Below are 6000 nucleotides of genomic sequence, written 5' to 3' on the forward strand. Positions count from 1 at the left end.
TTGAGAGTGAGATACCATCTGGACAAAGAGAGTGAGATACCATCTGGACAAAGAGAATGAGATACCATCTGGACAAAGAGAATGAGATACCACCTGGATAAAATAACTTTTGGGTCTCTTATTAGAGAGATACAGGCATAAGGAAATAAGATTCTTGAAGAATTTATACCATGTTGCCTTTGTTGAGTTGTCCAGGCACTCAACAGCCAGCACTAGTTGCCAGATGTGTGAATGAAGCAGTGTGGCTGCCAGATGACTGCAGACACATACGTGATCCTAGGTGAGACCAGCAGGAGAACCACCAGCTAAACCCAGCCCAAATTGTGGACACACAGAATTATGAGTAAATAGAATGACATATTTTATGCCAGTAAAGTTTTGGGGTGTTTTGTCAAGCAGTGATAGGTAACTGATACAATTATGTCAAAAAAGCATGCATATAGATATGAGTGACTATGGGCTGCCAGTTTGACATCTTCTGCTTTAGATAAATGGGTCTAAGCATCTTCCAGAGGTCCCCAGGCTCCAGCATACTGCAGTAGCAGCAGAATGATTTGTGTCTGAGGTGTTAGTGCAGAAAGACCAGCCCAAAGGTGCCACGTTGATAGAAACAAGTGACAGGTTGGAAGCACACTGTGTGGATTGATGCCTGCAGACCAGGGAACTTATAGCACATCTCAGCATATGTCAGCACAGACAGCTAACATTGTGGTATTACATAAGCTTCCCTGGAATTTATATGCAAACCTGGGAGAAAGGGGGAAGGTGTAAACCCCAGCTTTACTGAGGCTAGGTTTTTTATTATTCCTGCAGTATGCAGACTCAAAATCAAAAGTGAATTCAGGAAAAATATTTCTTGCATATCTGAGTTTATGAGTACATTGGCTCCTGAACTGCTATTGATCCTGGAAGCCAGAGTTTGGTGATTAGGGGGGAAAATGGATGGGAACCAATACGAGACAAAGGAAAAGGTTTACTGCTTTGATTTTCCATAAACTTCATGTGCTCTTTCTGAATCAGCTTTAAAGGCAGATTTAAGAGGTGTTTAAGTTCTTTCCTAAGATGTGAGAGATTTCTGAAAGAGTAAGAAAGTGGTAAGAGATCCTTGACAGAATGAAAATTATTTTAGGGGACTGAAAATATTTAAAATCGAATAAACCTATCAATTTCCTATTTAGGGGTTTTTCCCAAGTGAGTTTACTTTATTTCCTGTCTTCTGTTTTTGTAACAATAACTTAATAAAACAAGTATTTGCTTTGGACCACCATGTGCCAGGTATTGTGCCATATACACACAGGAGAAATGAGAACACATCAAACAGAGAAACACATAGCTTTGATTCTATGTCTGATGGCTTTCTATTTTAATCTAATCACATATTTACTTCACAACTATTGGGGACTTGCTAAATGCCAGGCCCTGTGAGGTGTGGGGGATACAGAGATGAGCCTGGTCCTCTAGGAGGGTGCACATTGGAGAAGACTGACCAATAAATGGGCCATTACAGTGGGGTGCCTGGACTCTTCCTGTGACAAGGAAGAAGAGTCCATGGTATTATGGGAGGGATTAGGGACTGCAGAGCTCTGACTAGCAGGGCAGGGAAGGCTTCCTGAGGTGATAGCTGAGCCAAGTCACATACAGTAAGGGATCGATCAAGGGAGGATTGTGTACAAAGACCTATTTTTACTGCATTGATGGAATAGAGTGGAGTCTAGTGAGGGAAGTCTTTCACAAAGGGGAGTTTGGGCAGATATTTAAAGCAAGGGAAAGAGGCAGAGTGATGAACATTCAAAGACACCCAGTGGAAGAAGCAGGTTGTGTGTAAGGCACACACTATACTGGGTAAGGCAATCATATACTGGACCAGAGAAGAATCACAGGACCCAAGTGGCGAGCAATAATAAAGATACTAAAAACCAGGCAGAGGGAGAGGGATCCAGTGAATGGATGTGGGGAACAGGTGAAGTGAAGGATTTGCAAAGGACCAGGAATTGGAGACACCAGATATAGGCCACCTCTGGATTCTGGCACAAGATAGGTTTCCTCTCTGAAAAGGCTCTGGATTCACACACACCAGGGAGTGGGAAGAACCAAAACCAAGTGTAGTGATGATGAAATCTCCACTATCCTTCTCTGACTGTACTTCCAGAATGCTACCAGCACGTGTCTTACCCTCCAGACAGGACCCTGGAGGATTCTTCTCTAGGACAGTGTTACATAAATACTATATATTTTGATAAATACTTATTAAATAAAAGACAAAGTCTTTCTAGAAATGCTTCTTTTAATGAGGTGACTGGCTCCCTCCCACCTTAATTTATGTATTCATGAATTAATAATTCTTATTTCTAGAAAGACAAAGGATTCCACATCTTTTAATCCTAGCTCTTGCCTTTACAGACATAAATGCTGAGAAAACTTGTTTGCGTAAATAAGTGGTTATGAATGGAAGGGATTTTTTTATATCACTGAAATTCCTTCTGAATTAAACACCAAAAATCACACACTGATCTACTGTTAAATATTATTTTAATGACTTATCAGTTAACAACTCAGCTAGATTAATTTTATTGCAAGCAAATAATTGGAAACCTGATTTGGATCAGCTTTTTTACCCAGCTACTGGAATCACCGCTGTAACTGTCACCTTTTCACTCGGAGGTGCTTTGTCCAGCTCATTTACTCAGAAAGGGTTAGGAAAATAAAAACGTTAATTATATATACTTTGCCTGTATAATTATTTTTGATAAAAATGTTACTTCCATATTTTGATAGATTTCTTTCATGGTAAGAAGCCTTGACAAGAAACAAAGTGCCATATAGCCACGGATGTATCTTACAAAAGCTCTTTGCTTTGTCCTCGGGAGCTATTCCTTAAGAGCTCTGCTTTTTTTTTTTTTTTTTGTAATTGTGAGGAGTGGAACAGACAAAATCCTTAAATAAAACTAGTATTTAGAAATGCCCTTTTGTTGGCATCCTGAAGGCATTTACACCTGGGGCAATAAGCCATATTTCTATTGCACTACTAGGGAGATGCTCCTTTTCTGCCATGGGCAAAGGGCAATCGTGAATGTAGAGGTGAGAAGAACGAACCAGCATTGAGCTGCTTCACAAGCACTGTTAATACACATTCATGTGCGAATTAATGATCTAGAAAATGATTCCCTTAAACTATCTGTGCCTTTGTACCTTTTGGAAGAGATACATGCACACATCCCAGTTGGAAGACCACTGATCCACACCAAGTAAGTGGAAAACATTGCATCCAGGAAGCTGGGGATTGTCACAGGGTAACGAGAAGGACGAGCAGCATGCCTAGAGAGCAGTCACTCCAGAGTGCAGTTAGAGCAGTGGTCCCCAACCTTTTTGGCACCAGGGACCAGTATCGTGGGACACAATTTTCCCACGAATGAGGCAGGGGGGATGGCCTTGGGATGATCCAAGAGCATTACATTTATTGTACACTTTATTTCTATTATTATTACATCAGCTCCACTTCAGATAATCAGGCCTCAGATCCCAGAGGTTGGGGACCCCTGAATTAGAGGATGGAGGACATCAGAACTGATGTCTCCAAGAAGAAAATGAAACTGATAGATTAGCTGATCTATTTGATGGTACTGAGCAAGATTTTAGATCTTTGTTGATGAAGTTTAGGGGTTTCATTCTTCACCATGACTTGTTGATGACCCTGGTTAGCCAGCTGAGAAAACAAATACGGTATAAGAGAGGGGCTAGGGCTTCCCTGGTGGCTCCCACGGTAAATCGTCTGCCTGCAATGCGGGAAACCCAGGTTCGATTCCTTGGTCGGGAAGACCCCCTGGAGAAGGAAATGGCAATCCACTCCAGCTCTCTTGCCTGGAAAATCCTATGGACAGAGGAGCCTGATAGGCTACAGTCCATGGGGTCGCAAAGAGTTGGACATGACTGAGCGACTTCACTTTACTTTTCATGTATCAGATGACATGGCATTTTATTAGAAATAGATATACTCAGAGGGTAGAAAGTGCTAGTAATAAAAACGGGTAGTAGTACATCAAAGATAAATATCTCCTGTTTTGTGCATAGAGGAGGTGACAATCAGGTTACGATTGCTGTGGTGTGCATAGTCTTGAGACGGAGGCATGGCTCAGCTCATTACAGGGTGATCGTGCAGAGGAACCCAAACATGGACTTTGATGAACTCTGCAACACTGGTGCCATTAAGAGTCTACAATCCATGTATTCCTTACTTTTTTAGATATGAATTTGTTTTTTTCAAAGGCTGGATTCTGAACTACCTGCATTGAAATCACCTAGTTTGCCTGTTAAAAATACAAAATCCCAGCCCTACGTCATATAATAGGGTTGGTCAAAAAGTTCATTCTGTTTTTTCCCTAAGACTTTATGGGAAAAACCAAAGAGACTTTTTGGCCAACCCAATACACAGAATTGTGTGAAGGGGGCAGAAGAAATTTCAGAGTCTTTGCATTTTAAATAAACACTTCAGAGGACTTTCATGCATTTTTGAGTTTGAAAGTCATTTCTTTGAGTTCTTAAATGAAGGTGCTAATTGTAACTCAAAGTTGGATCTCTTTCCTACTCTATGGAGCAGCCCTGGTAGGCTCCAACTCTCAATTCTGCATCTGGCCAACATACTGGGGAATACGTGAGGTTCAGGGTTCTCCCAGGACTAGGCTTCCTGCAACCCTTTCTCTCCTACCACAGTAATTTAACTCAGTTTTGGGGTTAGGGAGAAATGAATTTTTTATTTCCTTTTCCTCCTTCTCCCAAAGGGTATCCACCTTTGAATTTTAATAGATATTAAATCAATGCAGACATCCTGTTAGACCTTCAGAGTTCTGAAAACAGTTGCTACCTGTGCTTTAAACCAGCATTTAGATACCCATACAAGGCCCTACCTGGGCTGGGTGCTAAAGCACACACTATTGAAATGAAGACTCGAAACCTCTGATCATAGAGGCGGGTTAGGAGCTCTTCACCTCAGTCTGATGGCCCAGCCCAGCACATCAGTTCTATTAAGTCCATTTTCAAAACGGACAGAAAAACAGCAGTGTCAAGGCACCTGGATTATATCAAAGATGCCTCAAGTGCAGGGACTTCTGAGAACCTGAATAAAGCTGATATTGATCAACCCCTTTGGGAGCGGCTCTTTCCTTAGAGCACTAAAGTAGAAAGACCAACCCATATCCTTAGCTGGGTTGCAAACCAAGTAACCTGAGGGACAGATAAGTGGACAAATATTTTCATATTTGGTTGCCTCCACAGTGAGTAAGAACACTGGCTAGACATCTGAATCACAACAGGGGAAAACAAAACACTTTCTCTATTGCTAGCAATTTGTTCCATCAAGAAAGCAAGAAAATCGAAGATTTAATTAACACTTCTAAGGAAGTATTTGGTATTTATACTTGTTTATTACCTAAAAGCAATTTTTATGACCAGGTCTCAGGAAGTCTTGGCAAAAATTATGCTTCAAAAGATTCTTTTTGAAGAACTCTGGCTAATAACATTCATTTTGGCAAACAACCTTATTTTGCTGCTACTAATACTGCAACAAACTTAGTGTAGAGTATTAAAAATTATTTTTCCTTAGGAAACTATAATTTAGGAGTCAAGCCTGAGAGCAAGAAGAAATGGAGTGGAGTACTGTTAATTTTTCAAAGTTGATCCTGAAGCCATCAGGGACGGGTTATTTTTCAATAAGGGAGAAAATACAGAAATTGGAATAGATCTTTTTCTTAATTAAGGGAAAGAAAGAGGAAGAAAGGACTATTGATTTATTTTTTAAAAAAGGAACACAAGAGAACTTCAGTTGGTTTAGGTCTTTGTGTATGCATTTGGTTTCTGCTTCCTAACTGCACAGCCTGTGTCACAACATACTTGTGCCAGATTCCACATACAGATCCTGATTTACATAGCTCTCCTCCATGTCAAAAAAGAAATCAGGGCTAACTCTTGTGGGGGAGGATGTGAAGAAAGACTGGAGAATATTCTAGC

The sequence above is a fragment of the Capra hircus genome, chromosome 1 (genome assembly GCF_001704415.2).
Source record: "Capra hircus breed San Clemente chromosome 1, ASM170441v1, whole genome shotgun sequence".
NCBI classification, from domain to species: Eukaryota; Metazoa; Chordata; class Mammalia; order Artiodactyla; family Bovidae; genus Capra; species Capra hircus.